The sequence below is a fragment of the Nannospalax galili genome, unplaced genomic scaffold (assembly GCF_000622305.1).
Source record: "Nannospalax galili isolate Female #2095 unplaced genomic scaffold, S.galili_v1.0 scaffold386, whole genome shotgun sequence".
Taxonomy (NCBI): domain Eukaryota; kingdom Metazoa; phylum Chordata; class Mammalia; order Rodentia; family Spalacidae; genus Nannospalax; species Nannospalax galili.
In genome coordinates, this window is record NW_008356676.1 from 6,072,537 (window position 1) to 6,079,169 (window position 6,633).

Consider the following 6,633-nt stretch of genomic DNA (forward strand, 5'->3'; position numbering starts at 1 on the left):
GGCATTTACCAAAAGGTCTCATCCTATTGTAGAGACACTTGTACAACCATTTTTTTGCTGCTCTTTTCACAATAGCTAAGAGATGGAAGCAACCTAAGTGTCCCTCAACTGACAAGTGGTTAACAAAAATGTGGTATTGTTAACAACGGAGTTCTATTCAGCAGTAAAGAAAGATGAAATAGTGAAATTTTCAGGTAAATGGATAGATCTAGAAACTGTTATACTAAGTGAAGTAACACAGACTCAGAAAAACAAAAGACATATGTTCTCCCTCATTTGTGGATCCTAGCAATCAAATACTTATGAGTGCATATCCTGATACAACTGAAGGGACCAAGAATATGGAAGGGATACAGGGAGGTAAAGTGAAAGAAGAAACCCAAGAGAGAAGAATAGTAGGATAAAGGTGTTACTAAGGGAAAAATGTGTAAAAATGGCATAATTAAATAGGAGGGTTGAAGGAGGGCTATACAAAGAACTACATGAATAAAGGGAAAAAAATTCTCCAGATACACACTTGAAAATAAATAAATAAATAAATAAATAAATAAATAAATAAATAAAAGTATCCTTAAAAGGAGAAATAACCCTACAGGGATGGAAGAAAGACCTTCCAAAAGCATTATGGTTGTTAAATGAAAATCTCAGTGCCATTGGTGGGTTGCCAACCTGTCATGAGCTGCGGAGCCCTGGAGGACCTCAAAACAATAAAGGTCATTGCCAATAATGTTGTCTGTACACTGGAAGTTGACTGAGGGACCCTCTTGCTGAAGGCACTGCTTGACGTGATTGCAGGAGAGAGAGAAATCAAGCTTGGACTAAGCTGGAAACGACTAGCCACTCGATGAGTGGCTTTCATGGTGCCAAAAAGTGATGTGCAGATGACTGGAGGAGAACAGTTCCCTTTAATTCTACTCAATGATGGCCCCCATGTGTTGCACTATCAACATACCAAACAAGAGCTTCCTGCTGGTGCAATAGTGGAGCATCTAGTATATGTACAACAAGCAATATTTTGTTTGGCCAAAATACCTGCTCCTAGGAGTGGAACACACATCTGGTACTGTAGAACAGACCTACTCCCTGTGGCAGCGGAGAATATAGGACCCAGTGGGAAGCCACTGTTAATTGATTCTTTAGGTGGATGTGATATACTGGCTAAAATACTGTCCAAGAATTTGTGTTTACACTGAAACACAAACACATAAACACTTTGTGTTATTATAGCAGCCACTGTTTAGATGTTCTTGCTTCTTGCTGTTTGAGTTTTTATAGTAGATGGAATTCCACTGAAATGGGCCAACAGCCCATGGAAAACTGATGATGCAGAGAACTGAAAGTTCAACACCTTTCTACAGTAGGAGGAAAATCATCCTACATGTACCACCTCTCTAAGGCTCTGGGACTTTTCCAGAAGATGTTGATGCAAAGAATGTAAGAGCCAGAGGAAGGGGTGGAGATAATTGGAAGTGTACTCCAATCACTATGCTGTGAAGCTGTAGTCATACCTGCTTCCTACACTCATCAAGGATTCAAGGAGGGGAGTCAGTTAATACTCTCACCCAGTTAATCGACCTTAACCACGTGTGGGGAAGGGGCTAAGGATATATAACCTGAGAATACTATTTTCTATGATCATTGGGAAGTCACAGGATCTATACCTGTGTGTGAACTTTCCAGGGCAGCCATAAATGGGGGTTACCCAATCTTCTGTAAATAAACCCCTGCTTTATGCTCTATTTTTGTTTGTTTGTTTGTTTGTTTTAGAAAAAAAAAAGAAGAAGAAGGGCCCACTGTAGTGACACATGCCATTAATCCCAGCACTTGGGAGGCAGAGGCAGGGGGATCTCTGTGAGTTCTAGGCCAGCCTGGTCTACATAGTGAGCTCCAGGACAGCTGGAGCTACAGGGAGACCCTGTTTCAAAAACACACACACACAAAAAAAGAAAGAAAATGATAGCTGTTTGCATAGATGAGAGGGATCTGACTAATTTAGTGGATGGACTTGCACTGGGGAATGTCTGGGGTTACAGAATTGACACAATGGGCCTTAACACCCAGGACAGAGTACATGGGCTCCAGTGGCAGGAAGGCTATAGGAGGGGCTGCTAGGGACAGGGTGATAAAGATGATTCATATTGTTTGAGATATTCTGTATGGAGTACAACAAAATTTAGTAAAAACCAATTTAAAAGAAAAGAAAGAAAAAAATTATTATTTTTATTTTATGTGTATGTGTATGTGTGATACCTGCATGCATGTAAGTATGTCATTTCATGAAATACCTATTGAGGTAAGAAGAAGGCTTTGGATATACTGGAACTGGAGTTACAGACAGCTGTTAACTGCAATGTAGGTGCTGGGAACTGAACCCAGGTCCTCTGCAGGAATAACAATTGCTTTTAACCACTGAGCCATCTCTCCAGCCTGCACTTTAATTTTAAAATAAAACAGTTTCTTTCTGTCCCTAGTGAAAGCATGTTGTAGAACAGTAATATATCTGTGTGTATATATATATATGTATATATATATATGTGATTTTTTTGTGCCTATGAGTGTGAAAAAATGTTGCTCCCTCTAAATCCAAGTCAAGATTAATAGAATTTTGATGATGCCCAAGTTATCAGACTCTAGTAAAATAACTTTGTTGATTTTTTGAACTATTAGCATGTGAAAACAGGCAATGTAAAGACTATTTGTTTTTCATCCTGTACTAACATGTTCACTGCAGGTTCTTTGGCCTCCCAAAGTGAACTAAATAATTCCAGTTCTCTAGGAATTTTCTAGAACATCAGTGTCAAATTAAAATGTTAAGATGTCTAGCTTCAGGGACTGAGAAGCTATAAGGTTCTCAATTTCTCCATCCTGTAGATAGCCATTGTTGGACTGACCATAATATATATGTTTAGCTCTTCCAGAGAAAACTGCTTAATGCAACGTCTATCCTCAGCTGTTAATATATCCTATGACTGTTGGAATGTCCCTGTCAGGTCCTACTTTCTTTGTTCTCTTATATCCAGTTTCATTTGGAACGGATGTCCACCTTAATGAATAGACACCTGGTACATTGAATCAATAGAGACCTTTCTGTCATTGATCAAGTAGATAGTCATACATTTAGTGAATCATAGAATACAGCTTTCTTTAAGCTTGTTTTATAGCTTAAAAAATTTTTTTCCTGTGTTAAAACTGAGTTAAATTAGGCAGTTTGTAAATTCATGAAAGTCTGTCTTTTAGAGAATGTGGGAATCAGTTCACATTCTACTCTACAGTTAAGCTCACAATCCTTCTAAGTATACCTTTCTCCATATTCCCACATTCTAAATTTGGAAGTTATACTAAATGGTGTATATGTTCTCTTTCAATACAGATTTTAAATACAATGTGGATAATATGCATAATAAGTCCTATTAATTTTATTGTAAGTTTAAAAATGCTATTTTCTTTCTAATGGTGCAGTGTAGATTCAGGGCATTGGTGGAGTCTCCGAATGTGGTGTGCTCTTTCTATGTTGTATGTGGAAATGCTAAATAAAAAAGAGTTAATTTGAGCTAAAAAAATGCTTCATTTGTTTGGAAGACAGAAAAATAGTGCTGGCTTCTTTGTATTCACACACGCAAACTGATGTTAAGATTTGCTGCTGTGCTGAGCTTTGACTACTCAATTCCTTCAAAAAGGAAGCTATCCAAGTTGAGAGAAAAATGATTAGAATTAAAAGTTGGGAAAGAGGATAGCATGAGAGTGGTTGAAATAGAAATTGGCAAAATGAATTTTATACACTTTACCCCATGCCAAGGAATCATTTGGGTGTTTAGATGTACTATAAATATTGTTGCTATAACAACACTAATTAATGATGGTGGAATTTCATGCACTGCAGCTCAGAGCCAATTCTCTTACTGTATGTGGTATCAACATGCAAAAATACCTCTGCTGAGGTGTTTTGAAATGAAAGGTGAAGCACAAGCCCATCCCTGAGATAAGTTCATATTAACATTCCGTTGGAACTGCATGACACAGCATTCAGAGATAATGAAGTTGCAATAATATGCACACCTATGGACATTCTTTGAAGGCAATGAAAAATTATGACAAAGAGAAACATTTGTGGAATCCAAACTACCCCAGTACTGAATTTGATGACTGGAAAGGGGCATGAGTGTCAATGTGGTATTGTAATTAGTAAGAATTCTACAATCACTAAAGTAACCATATGACAGAAAGACAAAATCTAGAGTAAAATAAAGGATCTAGAATGTATTTTTATTTACTGGCAATATTCAAAAAATCTGAATTAAATTAGAAAACTCAGATGTCTTATCATTACTTGAATGTTACAAAATGACATTGTTAATGTTCCAGTTATTTATTAATTTCATAGACCACTTTTCTAAACCCCAAAACACCATGCTTTCTACAGTTTCACACAACAATTGTTTCTTTCAAGCATAGGTGTGCTAAAACCCAAATAACTAGTTTTTGTGAGAATATATTACCGTGGTCCCATACTATTGCATTAAGTGTTCAAAGCAATTGCAAGCTTCAGTAGTGACAGAAATCTTCATCTAATTCCTTTCTGAGAGCTACCATTTGTCCTTAAGATAGAACAAATTGAATCACGTGTTCTGAGTAATTTACAATTGGAGGAGAAATTGGAACTCTCAGCTCTGAATTAAAGAACAACAGAAACAAACAGTCTTATAGTGTAGCTTAAATAAGAGCAATGATTTAGCAGACAAGGTGGACACTTTCATTTTAGTAATGTTGAACCTGCCTCTCCTGTTTCTGCAGTAGGCTGCCAGCTGTTTCAGGGGCTACCAGAGACTGTGATTCCCCTGCAGATATAACAGCAGCTGTGATGCCACATGTGTAAGGAGATGAGCTTGAGAGCAGAGACAATTACAGTGACCTCAGGCTAGATTTGTCTTTCTCTAATTTCTGTCAGATGTGAAAAAGGAAACCACCATCGTTTGATAGTGTCTCATCAGTCTCCCCCCCTGCCAAGGGTTCTCCGTACAGTACTGGGTAACAATCACAAGCATATAAATACAAAAACCCATCAGAGCAAAGGACCTTCAACCCATGGTCCTTTTGGATAAATCTGAATTTGACGAAGGATTAAGGATAGACTCAAGGAAGAGTTGTGATAATGAAGAGTAAGCATTGCTTAGTGTCTAATGATGGATTTCATTATCATTTAATCCTAGGGAATCTAAGAATATTCAAGAGTTCCTCTAAAAGTTCTGTTTTAAGGGAAAAAGGAAATGCCTGAAAGTGATTTATTTTCATACTATGACATATGAGGCTCTGCTGTACTATGGGGAAGTAAGAAAAGATTGTTCACATGTATGAAGTTCAAATAGACTAATATTACCATGATTAAAATAAAAGTAGTGAGAGAAGATGCTGTAAAAATAGATGAAAGTAAAATTGTGAAAATTCTTTTAGATGAGCTTTAGATAATCAGGACAAAGTAAGCTGAGTGAAAGTAAAGGAATTGTCTTAGATTATTTTCTTACATTATGAGGATAATTATGCAGTCACGGTTACTGCCAAGTTCCCCATGATTTCATTTGGGACTTTGAACTAAACAAGAAGATGTATGCTTTCATAGGGAATGTGAACCTCCCCTATTCATATTAGCTACAGAATTTGTTACCAACAACTTTAGAAATTGAGAAAATGGTAATTGATAGGTTTTGAAAATATGTCACACATATATTTTTAAGGTTATCAACTTTTAAAACTTTACAAAAGGATCATGTTTTAGAATGACATATTTAAATCAATCACATTAGTATGTATCAGCGACTTTTATCAATTAACCAGAAAGCTGTGTCTAGCAGCAGAATTTATTCATCCATCTTTGCTGCAATACTGGGAACGAATTTGTTTAAATTATTGGCCTTTTAATTCGCCTCATTTCGTCTCCCGTCTGAGAAGCCTGTTTATTTCAGCCAGCTGCATATGTTGGCATGATTGATGAGATCTGCTGCAGTCAAGCAAGCAGCCCTGGGTGACCAGTTTACCCTTCCCTGCTAGGGTTCCAGCTGCCAGTTGCCCCCATTCTGCGACAGTTTCTCCTTCTCCTCACCTTGTCATCAAGCCAAGATTGTACTCTGTAGGAGTGCAGGTAAGCATCTGCCTCCACAATCATTGCCAGCAACTCTCCATTATCAGCTGCCAGGGGTGCTTCAGAGCAATGAGGAGTTCTTTCTCTTGACACAGAGACCAAATATTTTTATGCTTGAAGCAAATTCTTCCTCGGGAAACTCCAGTTAATGTTTGTGCTTTTATTTTTTTAAATTTTATCTGCAATTCTTACAACCTTCTAAAATAGGTCATAACAACCTTACAAGCCCCAAATAATACCCTTTGAAGACATTTTGTTTTGCACTATACAAGAATGTTTTGTTTAAAGTTGGGGATTATTTTTGTTAGTTATTATATTTTTATATAGTAAGAAAATTTAAGAAAAACTGTGTTCCACAATTTAATTATAACAAAATGTAAATTAAATCTACCTTTAAAGCTGAATTACCATGAAACATCTGTCCTTCTGTAAGTATAGTGACAATGGTGGACAGAAACAGAGAGAGAGAGAGAGAGAGAGAGAGAGAGAGAGAGAGAGAG